Below are 16,132 nucleotides of genomic sequence, written 5' to 3'. Positions count from 1 at the left end.
TTAAATTTCGAATGCTTTTTGGTCCATTTAGTTAAATGAAAATGAATTGTTGACATTATTACAAAACATGATGGGGATGGAGAATAATGTCGGACACCGGTGGTCGGCAAATAATATATTTTTTCGTCACCATTCCAGACGAGTTCGTATTTATTAGTTACAATTAATGTCTGTTAGGAAAATTAGGCCTAATTTAAACCTCGTAAACCCACCGTCCTACCTAAAATAAATTTTTTCGTCCTGTTTATTTTATGGTACAGTAATTTATCATGTTTATTGGTCGTTACAGTGACAAATTAAATTGGAAATTGCTTGAATACCAGTGTATAGCATATTCGACAACAATAACGGCACAGACATGTGGAACTTGTCTGTAACATCACTTACCATTTATAATGCACGTTTTGGCGCTGCATTATACAAGAATATTACTTTGATGTTTTACTGAACTTCTCTGATCTGTTTATGTAAAATCATCTCTCGGTAGGTAAATAACTTCGCTGCTAGATTGTAATTCGCTTGAAACCTGGGGCTATGTGAATGTCTGTACGAGATTTTTTAATCGGAGGGTTCGTACATGTTTCATTTCGGGAGAAATTGAAAAAAAAAATATGTTAATTTAGGAAATATTAATATACAGTCAAACCGTTGTAGTTTAAAAAGGACTTGATATTTAAACAAATAAACTACATACAATGGTAGGCCATTTTGTGTAGGTATAGGTATTTTTTGTAAATGATATAGTTTCGATATAAATATGCAGTCGAAGCTAGGGAAATAACACAAAATTTAAAATTAAACGTTTTATAAAATATTTCATAATAAGATATATTTCTTTAAAGGCATTTATTAGCTCGAGTTCGGTTTTCCGGCACTATTTAACAATACACTTAATAGTAACGAAATTATTTTTAGTATGATTTATAGTATTAACTCACTTTCAGTGGGAAGAAAGAAACACATTGCACTCTACAGAAAAGGTAAATAATAATTAACATACAAAATCAAGGCTAAAATTTTAGTGACGTAGCTAAAAGCTTAAGATACATCCGAAAAATGGTTTATAATTTTTTAACAAACAACTAATTCATTTGAAAATAAAATAATAAAACCTTTTATAGACTGGAAGAATCTCTAGAAGAAATCCTTTGCTTTTACTATTCAAAAAAATGTATTAATTATACGACAGACGTCGAGTAAATGAACAAAACTGGTAAGAATATAGTAAAGAATACATTGAGAATAATAAAAAAACATCGATCAAAATCGAATAAGACTAAAGTTTGCATAAAATTATATCAATTAATCTCCAGAATTTTGGCTAAGAGAGCACACACAGTTCGTTTGTCATCTCCAAATAAAGTTTAGACCCTACACAACACTACAAATACTTTGGAACATGTTAGAGGAAATGGTTTCCATGGTACAGTATCATTAGAGAAATGTAATAGCATGTGTCCGAAGTTCCATGTATCCATGTTGAAGTCCTCGATTGGCTTGAGTAAAGTGCGGTCTAAATCCAATTGAAAACTTACAGAATGACATGAGGTCTCTATTTAAACAGCAAAAATTATCAAATTTAGATGAATTGCGGCATAAGTTTACATATTTAACAGAAAGTATTTTGGTTTAGGGGCAAAATTAATAATTATAGAAATAATACCGTGTAATTATTTTAATAAAATATAAAATAGTTCGAAATAGTGTGCATTTTTTCCAACTTGATTTTGTTTATGAAACACTACTTTGAATCGTAAATATGCAAAATATTCTTTTACACAATTTAGAGTAATTTGGTGTGTTGAATACGAAAATTTAATTTTTTCTAATTTAGACCATTCATCTAGTTAACGGTACATTTCTACTTTTAAAATTATGATTGTACTTAAACAACCGCCCAGAGTGAAGGGCAATCTACATCGTAACGAATGAAATTTCATTAGAAAGGTAATTCAATTACGCACAAAAAATAGCTGAGTTACAGTTGATGTAATTTCAAATCAATTTCCAAATTCAAATATGACAATTGAATTAAACGAAGGGTAAATTAGCATAAAAATTAATAACTTTTTTTAAAACAACTACAAATATTACAATTATTAATATTTATTAATATTCATCTATTTATTTTATTTATATTCCATAGGGCATCTTGTTTACTGAATTAAGGTTATTTATAAAGGTATAAGTTGCATATATTAACTAATAACCGGACTCATAACATTATAGAAAATTTAGAATAATATATCTGAAGACACCAACAAAAAAAAACAAATAAGTTAACTATGACAAATTAATTTACGTAATTTAGACTGATTTATATTCAATCATAAATTAGATCTAGTCCTATCACCGGAATATTTAAATAATTTATAATTAAATTGAGTTTATCTTAATGGGCATGGATAGTACCATTGCTATACATATACGTATATAAAATTAAAAGGTAACAAATAGTAAAATGGTTGATACCCTATACCACGAGTATAGTCAACTCATTTCAGGTACATATCCTTAATTGCCAACTCTATAATAAATATAATAATAATAATAGGGTGACTCAAAATTGCTGGTCCAAAGGGAAACGGTGAATTATTTTTGAAATTCCATAACGAATTGTCTGTTCACTGTTTATGCTGCATTGTGCAGGATGTGCCCGAATTTTTGGTGGGTGGGATAAATGATGGGCAAAAACACCTTAATATTCATACATCTGATACAAACATGTAGTGACAAAAATTTGCACTAGTCTGGCAGGAAGTAGAATTAATTAGAAACTCACATCATCTGTCAGTAAACATGTGAAATTTAAATAGCGCACAAAGCACGGAAGCGATCTTTCTTAGCTTAATGGCCGTTTCCCGAGCTTCGTTTTAAGTGGAGTGTTTTATAGTTAGGAGAAACTGTAAGGTTTTTAGAATAAATGAACAAGACTTCCTACTTACAATATACCTCTAAATTAGTTTAGTTTACAAACATGTGCCAAGAGTTAAATCCCCTTTTCCGGCCCCGGAGATTCCACTCGAAGCTATGATACTTCTTGTTGCGAATTACCCGCTACATTAACCCCCTTTTAATTGAAATGGACCAGGCACGTCATAAAAGAAAACGCCAGACTTTATAATTTACTTCACTCCTAAGTGCTTTTTTACTTATATAAATCCCTCAATCAATCGTTCATCAGTTCCAGAAGGAATCTACTGTTTTTTTTTTAATGTGACAGTTACGCTAAAAGAACAACAAAAAAGTTTTGAAATTTTTTCTATTAAACAGCATTTACAACAGTTTTGTATGCAACAAAGGTTCATAACAACGTGCGATGCATTATTTATACCTGCGCTTTAGAGTGTGCCAATATCGAATTGCAGTTCTATTGTGCACCGCACGTGGGTACCGATGTTGAATGGACAATAAAAACACTGTTCAACATATTTTTTTTGAAAATTAATATCGAATTCTTGCTGCATCTATATAGACTATAATCAAATACGCCAATTTCTCAATATTTTTCTTAAATAAACTTAATAACATAATATGTATAACAAATATTTTTTTATTATTATTTACTAGTTCAAATCATCTCTATCCAATATCTACTTAGATTTGTTATAAAATTATTGTTTAAATTGTGATTATAGATATTTCACACAATATATTAAATTCTCCGCAATAATTATTACAAAAAATTATTTAAATTTATTGTAATAATCTAAATAAATAAGTAATTTAAATTTTAAATATTGATGGAATTTCCAATACAGTGTCCAGAATCAGTATCGATCTGCAACATTTTCATGAAAATATTTAGTTTTCGTAAAGGAAAAGAGTTCGTTGCAAATCAGCAACAAAACCCGAGGAAGTTTATACATAAATAAGACCCGCATAGAGTACAAGGCTTGAAAAACTGTTGCAGGAGTATATGATGCAGTGTAGGCAAAATAGAAACTTGAAAATTCAATTGAAATGCAAAACTCCAGCAAAAAAAAAAAATACTTTGTATTTCTAAGATATCGATCGAGATAAGAGTCGGGGCATTATTACACGGAATATCTCTGGCGATGTAATCATACTTTCACAAGTCAATGTTCCTGAGTGAGGTACACATCTTCTTGTTTACAAATTCGCTGAATATAACACAATTCTAATAGAGATATTATTTTTCTTAAATAATTATATTTTAACAAAATACATTCTTATTTATTTATGTATACAGCTATGACCAAAAATGGGCACTCTACGGTACGATTCTTTCGAATTTAGTTTACTAATGGGACTTATTATTTATTTTACTATTAAAAATGTTCATCCGAATGAATCATATAGGACCAATACAGAAATAAACGGAGGTCTGGGAAAACTTTAAATTCTTATTATTTTATTTAAAACACATTAAACTGCTTTTGACTTTCCTCTGTATTAATTTGTACCTACAAAAAATCAAAAGAAATTACCAAATCTACGTCTCACTGGGTAGTGCAAACTATTATAAAACGTGATGATCGTATTTTAATCCATCATTAATTTTTTAAATCGTAGGAAAAGTTCTTCCAACTTAGCTGTTTCCTTGTCTGTTAAAGTTGGTTGATCAACCTCTGCCACAACTGTTAGAAGAAGACTTGGAGGTTTTAAGTCAGAGGGATTTCACAAAGAAATATTGTTGGGACATTACGTAATCTGTTCAGTATAATTTTCAGGAAATCTTAATTTGATATTTACTATATATACAGTTTTAATCAATAATATTTCCAAATGTTTAACTAAATTTTTATGTAATTCTCATAATAACTATAACAAAACATATATAAGATGCCGAATTGGTGAGGAATATCTTCCTGAATATGTTGTGACTACCTTGAAATAAGGAGAATGCAGTATTATGGTAAGAAGCTGGATATTTGCTGATTGATTAATTCAATTATACATTTGAGGAACGATTGAGTAAGCAGCAGTATGTCGATCGACCTTGTAAACCAACTTACATATCCCACTACAACACTACAACAAACACTTGTGCTGATACAAACCTGGAGAAAGCAAAATTCTAGCAAAATAATGCTCCATATCACCCATCAGCAAGAATGGTTTGTTTAATTGAGCATCTACTATGTTCAATATAGAAAAAGAATGGCAGCCAATAATTATTGACCAGGATCAGGCTTTCTAGAAGAATCACTACAGAAATAAAAACGAATAACTTATAAAACTCACAATATAAAAAAATAAATAAAAACAACAAACAAAGTCACTTTGAGACTCATTTCAACCCAAAACACATATTATTGTATTGTTATAATACGGAATTTATAAGATCGTCGTTGAAGCAATTATTTGATGCAATTTTAAAGATAAAAATTTGTAGCTAAGCTATATAAAATATAAAACTACAGTTTATGGCATATTTACCCACGCTAAGCGATGATGGGTAAACGTGTGTTGAATAAAAGTATATTGTGCGACTAGTGAAAGAGGAAGAATATTCAAGAGTCAAGCCGATTTAACCATTCAATAAAAGCAAATTTAAGGTATAACTTAAATAAATACGACAATAAAACTAATGTTTCCAAATTATCTAAACTATCTACCTATCTATATATCTATAGAAAATTATTCCTACTCTTCTAACTTATTTAACTATTTTAACTAGTAGTTCAAATTAAGGGATAGTCATAAAAAAAGTTGTGATAATCTTTTACACAAATAGTGACCTATTTCGTCGTAATCTTGCAATGTGGACATTATGATCATGCAAATTGACAACTTTGAAAATCTTCTATTATTATTATTATTATTATTATTATTATTATTATTATTATTATTATTATTATTATTATTATTGAAAAAAAGCTAAGAACAATTCTTGAATCGAAACACAATATTTGAAACGTCTTTGATAAATTTGAACCGGTACATATAATTCGTTAAAAGAGTCATAAGACCGCTTACGTATCGAATATTAAAATTCACACATAATATATATATTTCCCCTTACCCAGTATAGTGATGACGTCAGACTAGAATTTCACATATTCAGAAGCAGAGGCTTCGTCACACGATCATTTCAACAGATAGCCCCGTTTAAAGGGGGATTTCGGCAAAATCTATGCCGGGGCCGACATCACGATTTATACCGATTATATTTCGGGCTTTATGGGGTTTAAAAGAATTCACTGTAGACCGATAAGGAAAAAAAAGGGTTTTGTGCGACTGCCATGTGCGTAAACAAAAAAAGATACGTCGCACCGGTTACACACACCCTAATTTAATTTTCCGACCTGATAACAATAATGATTAAGCGCCTTCCCAAATCGTATGGCAATAAAAAATATGCATGTTAATTACAGGGATTGTAGTGCTGGGTCAGAGTTGGGATTTTTTTTAATATTTCCAACTTTTCTGATAGGAACAAAAAATTTTTTCTACACAAAATATTAATAATATTTTTGGTATTGTGCGTAAAAAATATTTGACATGAAAATTTGCACATGTCATAAAATAGATTTAACATTTATTCAATTAAAAATGAGTCAAAACTCGTGTTTTAAAACGGATGAAATTTTATATACAAATGTATATATGTTTTTCTGAAAAAAGATGAACTGAAAATAGTTTTAAATTTGTTTATAAAACTGTATATTATAATATGTGTCTCTTTTATAAAGAAAATATTTATTTCTCTACCAATCGTACGAAAATAGATGAACTTTTCAACTTTTTATAAAGAAATGTAGCATTGGCCAAACCATATTTTATAATACAAACAAATTTTATAAGAAAATAAATGAGTGAAAATATAGAATTATTACTCTAATATTGGTATAAAAATATATTTTCTTACATTCAACTGTAAAAATTACTTTCTAATTATAATGAATTATAAAATTTATATATACAAATTTTGACCCAAACACATATTTAGTATTTGATTATAAGATTATATAATTTTAAATAGTTTTAGTTTAACATATACATTATCTACTAAGTAAAAAAATGTAAGACGTAAATCACAATTTCTAAATTGTGCTTTAAATATTATTTAAATATCGTAATTAATAAGTTTTCATCGATTTTCTATGTAAATTGTTACATTCTAAAATACAATTCAAAAAAATATTGAATAAATTGATCAGTAACATTTTTTCAAACTAATAATAAGTTGAACACCGTGATTCATTTATTTAGTGACACACGTTAATCTAATAAGATAAGTTATTTTCTTCATAAAGTACATTATTCCTTATCACGGACGCTGAAGGTCCGTCAATGTCTGTGGAGGGAAACTTGAAGTTTCTTCCCTATAATGTTCCACACATGTTGATGTCCAGGGATATTGGTGGCCATAACAACAAATTTACATTACAGTGTTGGAAACACTCAAATATAACACTTGCTATATGAAGGAAACTGAATTTGAAGGGTCCTAAGGTAAAATAGCAAATAGGTTACACGTATTTCTAGGAGTCAAGTGACATTTATTGAAAATTATTAAATTAACTTCTTTGTTCCTACCACTCCAGAAAAAAACGTAGATTTCATCTTCCTCCACGGTGTCTATTGACACGTACCTATGTTTTGCAACAATTGCAGATAGGATTTCACTTAGATTCATTCGAATTTCCACAAACGAAAATCTTGCTTCTTTTAAGTAAATAATTTATTCTCTATAAAACTCATTTAGATGACTAAAATTTGGATAAATTCATGAAACACATAAAAAGTCAAATATGTACTGAACTGTAGATAGCGAAAAATGTAGCAAAGGAAATCTTCGACAATTAATCAACCAACAAAATCTAATCATTTTTGTTCTTTTGGATCACCAGATCCGTATACACTATTTTTTAAGTTATTGATTATATAATATAAATACGGAAAAATAAGAAATTATAAATGTTTTATGTTAATAAAATAATAGCATACTACTTGAATTAAAAATCGTAAAAAAAATGTTTGCAAAAAAATTCGATTGTAAATGAAAATGGTTATAAAGGCATATTAAAATTACAATATATTGAAAGTAAACGTCTTATCGAGGAATTGAATGAGTAACGCAGCGAATCTGTTAAGATGCGAAGCTGTAAAATTACCAATAACCTAGCAAAATAATTAAAAAACCATTTTAGTTACCAAAACGGTTAAGATACATCCAATTATTTATTAATCCTGTTCTAATTTACGTGCTACATAATTTATTATATACATAAAATAGAAACACATTGCCAGCAGTAATAAAAAGTCTCCCGGGTCACCCTGCGGTCGGTGCGATAAGGCCCGAAGAAAGAGGAGCACCAAACCCGAAAGCCCAGAAGTCGCATGAATAAAGTATGGAACGAGTTCGTTCGCAGGTAATTTTCGGGTGGCGTCCACCGCAGGAAACAGCATGAACGCCGGTAACGCCGGTTACGCCGGTAACTGAGAACACAACGCGGAGGGGGTCCTTTCCACCGTACCGCACGCTCACAACATCTGCCCCGGCTCTTAGGGCCCATAATTCGATTCTCCAATTTCTGTTTGCCATAAGCAGACTTGTGTACAGCCGCTAATTGTTTAATGGATTGGACTGAAGTTTAATACGGCGCTGGGCTATTACCGAAGAGGCGAAAGCACTTTATACATAAGCTAATGTGCCCGACTAATAAACCATTAGAGAACATGACAGCATAATGTCATATTTATGGCTATAATAGCAGACCGGAATTCTCTACAACATACAGTGGTATTTAACTTGGAATTGAATTATTAAAATCCGGCGCGACACTTGAATTCGAATGACGCGCGGGACGGGACCTTCCACCAAGCCGAGTTCGGTTAATTACGTCATATTAAACTTTCCAAGCGGCCAATTCAATTTGCATCTTCGTGTATCATGGAACAACTTGATTTTATTTTGATATAAAGTATTACATTTTTTTATTTTATGCCAATTTACAACAATTGTTAAATTATTTTTCATGGCTATTTTTGTTTGAATCATGTGAACATTATGATTGATTTTCTCATATTCTGCGGATTTATATTTTGTTAGAAAAAAATAGAATTATTCAAGAAATGCATATTTTGATTATTTAATTGTATTTTTTAGATTTTTTGTTATCATTATTTAACTAATTTAGAAATTGCCACATATTTTGATTTCTTTATATTTATTCACCTGAAACTTTTAAAACATTTGACTGGATAAAATCAGAAATTTTTTTGGTAATGATTAAATATAATAACACCTTGTACACTATAATTAGAATTATTAAAGTAAAAAGTATGTATTTATATATATATATATATATATATATATATATATATATATATATATATATATATATATATATATATATAAAAATACATATATATATATATATATATATATATATATAAATACATATATATATATATATATATATATTTTCACTTAAGGTCCTTTGAAATTGTTTAATTATATAATTTCTTCATATATTTTTCACTTGACGGTCCTTTGAAATTGTTAAAACATTTAAAAATAAATAATAAAATAAAATAAGAAAATTTTTGAATATTAAAATATTTATTATTTTTCGGATTATTTATTTTATTTAAATCATTTGGAAATTGTCACAAAAATTAATTTCTTCATATTTTTTTCACTTGAAGGTCGTTTGAAATTGTTAAAATGCTCCACTGTATAAAATCAGGAAACTTTAATTAAATAACATCCTGTAGACAATAAAATAGAGTTAGTATATAGCTATATATTTGCTGTTAATTGGCCACTAACAAAAAATTAATTTATTTTTAAAAATTCTTTTAATATTTTTAAGCTCACTGATGAGTGAGTATTACAGTATTTAAATTAAAAATCATTTTTGGTTTTCTCAGTTACCTCCATAATAAATTCAGAGCCACCAATAAAAATATGTACTTTCATGTTTGTCATTTTTATTTTATTTATTGCAGTTATAATTAGATAATCGGTTTAAGAAATAATAAAGTAAATGTAGTTTAGTAGAATATTATCTAACTTACCTTTTAAGATGTCTCAATTATATTGAATTTCCTCAAATTTTCATAAAATCTTTTCTTAAAATAACATAAATCAATCAAAGGATTTGTGGAATATCACATTACACATTTACAAAGTCAACATTATAAAAAAATAGTGAAAATTGTCGAACAACCGAATAAAAACAGCGAACGCGTTTGCCCTTATCAACATCTGTTAAAAATAAATTTGGTGACAGTCAACCAACAAAAATGCAAAAAAACGGTGGAGCTTATGAACAATTTCTTAAAAATTTTAATATATTTTACAATATAAAATAACAATTAGCTATATTGGTTAATTCAAATTAATTTAATATTGCATTTAAATATTTCAATATTCCAAATAAAATGCAGAATATCGGTTCTTGCTATTCCTGAAAATGATACATAGATTTGACCTATTTAATTTATTTGCACTTAATTGGTACCATATTATACAAACCTATTTTCCAATAGATAGTTATAATTAATTACATTAATTAGTCAAAATTAACTACAAATTATTATTACTTGTATTGTAGTCACATTTATAGAATCGGTTTAAAGGATTACAAGTGTAGTTTATTTCAAATACTACCTAATACTATCCGTATTTATTTAGTTTTCACAAATTCTTGCGTTATAATAATACAAGTCAGTCAAAGAAATCACAGAACATCACATCACACATTTACAAAGAAAATGCAATGAAAAATGACAAAAAATTAACGTGAAAGTCTGGAAACGTAGTATTCCCATTAATATGTTAAAATTTTTTATACTATATTTTCAAACATTAAAAAGGACATTCATTAGTAATTATTAATTATAATGGAAAGAATGAAAACAGAAGAGTGGTTTTGATTAATTTCTGTATATTGAAAATTAAAAATTGAATTATTTCTCATTTCCTGTTGCCCTATTAAAATTTTTTATTAATGGACTTATGTAACAGTGAGTATGTGGTTAAAATTTTTCTGATAAGTTGAAAACTAGAAACTATTTTTAGAGAAGGTGCTTCACTAAATTCATATAAAGATAACAAAGCACTCAATGTTTAAGAAATAATAAATAAACTAAATTAGACTTTTTCGGCTAGTGACTAATTAACGCAAATTATCTACGTAGTCTTGTTTTGTTTTGCGATAAATGCTTTGCTAACTGGATTTTTAATCGTATTTTGTAACTGTGTTTTGAAAACATTTAAATATTTTTATTAATAAAATTAAGAAATCTTTGCTAATGATTTATGATAACATGATGTAATTCTATAAAATTGAATAAATCGAGAAACAAAGGACATGTTTTTGTTCAAGAATTCTTTTTATTAAATCAATTCATTTAATTGAATTTTATAGTTTATCATATCTATAAAATTCATTTTTCATATTTTATGACTTATCTGTGTGTTGGGAATATTTATAATATTTTATATACACTGGGCATCAAAATTAATGCATAATTTCATAAATTAACTGTCGTGTTTTTTTAAGAAGACGAATTTGAATGAAAATATTGATTTTATTAAAATTATTAAAATTAATTTCTAAAAAGTTATAAAATTAAATATTTCTTAAAGGAAATAAAATTAATATAGTGTATTTCCACTTCATTCCAAATTTTACGATTAGTCGAAATTTGGAATGAAGTGGAAATGGTCTTTTAAATTGTTTGGAGCGTTTGTAAGATGTTTCAGTCGTGTACTTGCATCAACATGAAATTATTTCCAACAAATGGTGGAAACTGCCTTTTAGCTACTAGTGTTAACTCACTAACACACTGAGCGTACCCTTCTTCAAATACAATCTTCGTTATTCTCATTTCATGAGAAAATTTGAAAATTTTTTGCAATTATTTAATATAAATATACTTTGTATATCATAAAATCAAAATATTTGGTAAAACGTCTGTAAAAAGTCTTCCAATTCTGCGTATCTGTAAACAAACTCATTTACTAAATTAAAACTTAAAATAACAAAGTTTCTAAAAACAAATCTAACACATTAAACTACAGTTAAGTTGCAATACTGACCTACAAGCGATCATCGCCATGAAAACCAATAATAAAATGCCAGATAAACATCGGCGCCAATAAAATTTTTATGGGGCGACATTAATGATCAAGATATAGTGATTCGCAATTCCATAAATGAATACTTATAGTGGAGAATTCCGCAAATTTAATTACACGATAAAACCTCAATTGATACACTAACCAAGTTTATCACGACTTCTGTTGAACCTATAATCTGCATTTGACATTGATTATTGTGCATTATCAAGTTAACCAGTATTGACTAGCTTTGATTAATAATTAATTCCAATCCATTTTATACTTAGTAATCATTTATAAGGTTTTAGATAAAAGTATGTTTAGAGAAGAATCAAATTAAATAAAAGATTTGAAATATAACATGAGAACTAAATAACATCAAATATATATTTGAAATCTTTCTGCGCATCCACCATAATTTAATGCGCTGTACTGTTCTAATATTATTAACGGTGATATTACATATCACATTATAATAATTTTAAACGGGTGCATTAATAGCAAAAGAGACACGTAAAATTATGTGAATACTTATCCTTACGGTAAATTTAATTATGCAATAAAACATCGATTCACTAACCAAGTTTATCACATCTGTTGAACCCGCATTCGACGTTGATTAAGATGAGCAATTACATAAAAGTTAATACGGTACTGTTCTAGATCCTTATTATAGAAACAAGGGATGGGGGATTGTCTTATATAATTATTTCTTGGGGTTCTGAATTAAAAAAATATAAAGCTAATTAAACATTTTACATGTTATTTATGCATAAAAATACTTAAAAATGCTTTGAAGAAACGATGATTTTTGTTTAAAATAAAATATTTGTTTGAAGTAACGTATATTTTATCGAAAAATGATGATGAATGTTATTACCTTCACCTGAGGACAAAGGAAAAAAGAAACAATGACCTTAAAAAACAAATCCTATAAGTAGTTATAATGGTCATATTTGTTTTAATATTTATACTATAATGAGTCAAATATGAAGTAGATTTAACATCATTTATTTGCAAATACTTAATTTCTCTATGTTTTCTATAAAATTATAATTTATTTCTAATATAACCGCTTAAATAAAATAAAATTTCCAAGTATATTGTTAAAAATGTTTAAAAAAAGTAAACGTCGTTAATTTTGTATCAAAGTTAATTACAATTTGTATTTTAAATATTTTTTTAAAGGTTTTAACTCATCACACATATTATACAATGGATTGTATTGGATGATCTTATCATTATATATTATTATATTTTTGAGCGATGAACAAACTGTCTACCATCACCGAAAATATTAGTTTTTCCAAGTTCTTGGTGTCCAGTTCCGATGCATATGAGCGAAAAGAAGCTTCTAGATTCTTTTTTGAAAGGCAGGATTTTTTGCTGAACGTTATTCTGGCAGCCCTGTCTCCATTAATCGACGCTGAATTGTTCTCTAACTAATTGATTTATCTCCTAAACCTCTTAAAATTTGAGAGGCTGACATCCTTGGATTATTTCTAATAAGCATTTTTATGCGACGATCTAATGCTCTGAAGTTTTTCTGTTTCGCTAACCTCATTTTCGATTGATTGACCAATTACATATTAGACACAACAATAAAAAAAAAACAATAAATATTATAAGTACTGGCATCCAATTTAAGTAGTACAGCTCATATTTTTAATATATATAATTATAGTTACCACTTCAGTATATATTTATAAAATATTTAATTTATTTAAGATTTTTATTTATGTAATTTTCAGAGAATATTCCAATTTCATTTTTTATTTAATTTCATATACATATCAAATGTACCACACACATTAGATATTTTATTGCCTATCTATGAGAAATACATAAGATATTCATTATATATTATGGATATATATAAGATACATCCACTGGACATATATGTGGTGTGTGGATAATTGATCGTAATTTTGTCACAGCAAAAATCGTAAATTTTAATCTTTAGAAATATGTTGTTCAACTGAATTTACTATTGTGCCTGTTAGATAAAATTTAATCTATGAAATTTCATATTCGACGGTTATATGGTTTTTATTGCGTTTTTCTGAACATTACAACTAAAATTTTATTGGTAAATTAAGTTACATAAACGTGAATCAGTTGTATATTTTCGGCTGGCGGAAATAGAACACAGGAATGTAGAGATAACGTGATTTCGCGTAAAAAATTGTCATAAAAACGTGCTAGCATTTTTTACAATGAAATCTACGTGAAATGGCAACATTATTAGAATAAAATTAAACGTGTAACAAAAAGAATATTTCAAATGGAGGAAATAAATTAAATTAGATCGTTACCAACTTTATATCGCCTATATCCTCAATTCCGTCCAAGGGGAAATGTACATATTAACTCTAAAGTGCTCAATACATTTAGTAATGGAGCATTCCAATTAAACTTTCTGAATCGTAAATATGGTTTAAGTTGTTTTTGGAATATACTAAATTATTTAATTTATGTTCAAATACATAGATAATAAATGCTTAGAGGTACTACTATACAAAACTAAATAATGTACAGAATGTTGCATAATGTGATAAGACAGAGACAAACAAATCTTTTCTTATAAAATTTCATTCTTAAATATCATAAAAAAGTTCGTTGATGGAATCTACAGTTTTCTGAAAACTGTAATTTAATACTATGGTGTTCAAATTTTCTAGACTAAGTACTCAAATAACTTTACCCCACTTTTCTCAAAAAGTATCAGTCTATAATACAACGGTAGTTAAAAAGTTTCAATATTAAATTACAATTTTATGATCTTATATCTCGGCTATTATCCAATTGTTGTACTTGAAGTGTTTAAAACATAATATTTTGAAAAAATAATTATTGTGACACATTTATAGAGGCCTCCCTGTATAAATTTATATATTTACCAGAACTTGAAGAATGATAAAAAACATTTAGAAAATAAATTGTATGGAAACGCTTTTATCCGTTTTCATACAAAGTACGATTTCATCGATACCACGTATGTTTGTCTGTTCATTAACTAATGCTAGAAGTTATTATAATTAATGAATATTTTTGGTATCAAATACATTGCTACAAACAATACTGTTTGCTGAAGGTTTTCATTTAATGAATAAACGTTTTTTTACTTTGATTTTATAGATGTACTTGTTTTATAAATAAATGCTTCCATTGGTCCTATGAATATTTTTAGATAGATTAAAATCTGTATTATATAGATATCAATTAATTCAATTAACAAGTAATGAATGTTTTTATTTAAATTATGTCCATTATTTATTTAATCCAATATATTAGTTAATATTTTGTACTAGTCAAATACTAGAATACTTGAAATCACAAAAACTATTGAACTTTATTTATTTAAAATTAACACATAAACGAAATAATATCCTTTCCACCCCCAAATGTCTTAGAATCTTATTTTAATTATGATTTTATTTTATTTTCTTTATAATTTGTAGTGTATACCAAAAGAAGTTTTCTGTGAAAAATTTCTCAACTATTTCGTGTTCTAACCAATGGCTTGTGGCCAATTTTACAAATATGCCTTTGTAATCGAAATACTGACATACGATGTTACATACATTTTTCTACATTTGCTACAATTTCTTTTATATTTTCAGGTGTTGATGACCATAAATAGTAGGAAAGTGCCTGTAATAATGGCAGTAATAGAGCATCAGTATGACGTGACTATGATGCCACTCTTCAAAGTGATGCTCAAATAAAATTTAAATTCTCATCTCCAAGTTCTTGAACAAATTTTCTATATGAAGTCCCTTTATTACTTTAAGTATATTTATAAAAACTTTCTAATATGAAATTTAAAATTATTTTTACTGTAAATTCAAAATGCACTGTGTATAATTTATCTTTAAGATAACCTTAATTTAATAAAATAATCACATTTATAATCAAACCTCCTATAAAAAATGCAACACCCAAAACTTATTAAGATATTTTTATAAAATTTGGTTTACAAGTAGGTACCTATTGAAATAAGAAATTATTATAATTTGAAGTCTATCGGTTGATATTTACGTTTAACATGCCGAGGAAGAAATAATTTTAGCCAATTAAACGAGTTTG

Source organism: Aethina tumida, chromosome 1, assembly GCF_024364675.1.
Source record: "Aethina tumida isolate Nest 87 chromosome 1, icAetTumi1.1, whole genome shotgun sequence".
Lineage (NCBI taxonomy): Eukaryota > Metazoa > Arthropoda > Insecta > Coleoptera > Nitidulidae > Aethina > Aethina tumida.
This window is presented reverse-complemented; position numbering follows the sequence as displayed.